Source organism: Schistocerca serialis, chromosome 6 (assembly GCF_023864345.2).
Source record: "Schistocerca serialis cubense isolate TAMUIC-IGC-003099 chromosome 6, iqSchSeri2.2, whole genome shotgun sequence".
Taxonomy (NCBI): Eukaryota; Metazoa; Arthropoda; class Insecta; order Orthoptera; family Acrididae; genus Schistocerca; species Schistocerca serialis.
This window is the reverse complement of record NC_064643.1, coordinates 665,092,582-665,095,126: the sequence shown is the minus strand read 5'-3', so window position 1 is coordinate 665,095,126 and position 2,545 is coordinate 665,092,582.

The following is a 2,545-nucleotide window of genomic DNA, read 5'->3' as shown; positions in this document are numbered from 1 at the left end:
AAGCGGCAGGCGTCATTCGTTCCGACATGTGCTACTATCTGCAGCCGGTCACACCCAGTGCGTTCAATAGCTGCCGGAAGGGCCTCCTCCACATTCCGGACGAGACCCCCCGGCAAGCACACCGAGTGCACTCTGGCATTCTTCCTCGACCTACCCGCTATTTTCCTAAGGGGCTCCATAACCCGCCTAACGTTGGAGCTCCCTATAACTAATAGGCCCGCCCTCTGTGACTGTCGGGACCTTGCCGGAGAATCGGCCACTGGCCCAACAGGCGAGGCATCCTGTGGTGGCTCGGAAACGATGTCATCACCACTAGGAAGCACCCCGTACCTGTTGGAAAGGGGTAAGGCAGCTGCCACGCGGCCAGATCCCACCTTCGCCTTTCGGCCAGGCACGCGCGAGCCCACCACTGTCCGCCATTCACCCTGGAGTGATGGCTGACCGGTAAGATGCTCACTGCCGGAAGACGCAGCGACATCAGGGGTTCCATGTGATTCCAAGGCCACCGAAGTAGGCATAGGTCTCACCACAGTTGCCCCAACGCCACTACGAGCCGACGCCTGCGCCTCGAGCTCGATGAGCCTAACAGACAAAGCCTCCACCTGCCCCCGAAGAGTGGCCAATTCTCCTTGCGTCCGCTCACAACAACCACAGTCCCTACACATGACTATGTTTACCCTACTCTATACGGTGACAAATTCCCCAGATAATCTTCTGATGAGCTACTCTGATAATCAAGAAACACTCACTGAAATACGAGACGCGAAAACTACGCTAGGTTTTCCCAGAAAAACTATTTAAAAGCTAAGCGCAGCAAATAAGTACAAAAACGCTTTATACAAACAGTACTCGCTGCTGCTGGTGCTCTCGCTCTGGCTGTCACAAGACAACTGCTGATTCAAGTGACTAGTGGCTAACGGCCGCGAAACAAACAAAAGACGGTTTTAGGGCGCTTTCTGTTCTAAACGATCAAGAAAACACTAAGAAATCTAACACTAAAACTACGTAAAGTTTTATCAAGAACTGTTAGTTACTATGCAGAGCAGATAAGCACAAATAGAATCCCTTCCTTAGTGGAAGGTCGTAAACAAAATGCAAAATAAACGCTTTATACAAACAGTACTCGCTGCTGCTGGTGCTCTCGCTCTGGCTGTCACAAGACAACTGCTGATTCAAGTGACTAGTGGCTAACGGCCGCGAAACAAACAAAAGACGGTTTTAGGGCGCTTTCTGTTCTAAACGATCAAGAAAACACTAAGAAATCTAACACGAAAACTACGTAAAGTTTTATCAAGAACTGTTAGTTACTACGCAGAGCAGATAAACACAAATAGAATCCCTTCCTTAGTGGAGGGTCGTAAACAAAATGCAAAATAAACGCTTTATACAAACAGTACTCGCTGCTGCTGGTGCTCTCGCTCTGGCTGTCACAAGACAACCTTTCTTTTATTTCCATCATTGCTTCCTCGATGTACATATTGAAGAGTAGTGGCGAAAGGCTGCGGCCTTGTCTTACACCCTTTTTAATACGAGCACTTCGTTGTTGATCGTTTACTCTTATTATTCCCTCTTGGCTGTTGTACATATTGTATATGTCCCGTCTCTCCCTATAGCTTACCCTTAATTTTTTCAGAATTTAGAACAGCTTGCACCACTTTATATTGTCGAACACTTTTTCCAGGTCGACAAATCCTACGAAAGTGTCTTGATTTTTCTTTAGCCTTGCTTCCATTATTAGCCGTAACGTCAGAGTTGCCTCTCTCGTCCCTTTACTTTTCCTAAAGCCAAACTGATCGTCACCTAGCGCATTCTCAATTTTCTTTTCCATTCTTCTGTATATTATTCTTGTGAGCAGCTTCGATGCATGAGGTGTTAAGCTGATTGTGCGATAATTCTCGCACTTGTCAGCTCTTGCCGCCTTCGGAATTGTGTGGATGATCCTTTTCCGAAAGTCAGATGGTATATCACCAGTCTCATATATTCTACACACCAACGTGAATAGTCGTTTTGTTGCCAGTTCCCCCAATGATTTTAGAAATTCTGATGGAATGTTATCCATCCATTCTGCCTTATTTGACCATAAGTCCTCCAAAGCTCTTTTAAATTCCGATTCTAATACTGGATCCCCTATCTCTTCTAAATCGACTCCTGTTTCATCTTCTATCACATCAGACAAATGTTAACCCTCATAGAGGCTTTCAATGTATTCTTTCCACCTATCTGCTCTCTCCTCTGCATTTAACAGTGGAATTCCCATTGCACTCTTAATGTTACCACCGTTGCTTTTAATGTCACCAAAGGTTGTTTTGATTTTCCTGTATGCTGAGTCTGTCCTTACGGCAATCATATATTTTTCGATGTTTTCACATTTTTCCTGCGGCCATTTCGTCTTAACTTCCCTGCACTTCCTATTTATTTCAGTCCTCAGCGACTTATATTTCTGTATTCCTGATTTTCCCGGAACATGTTTGTACTTCCTCCTTTCATCAATCAACTGAAGTATTTCTTCTATTACCCATGGTTTCTTCGCCGCTACGTTCTTTGT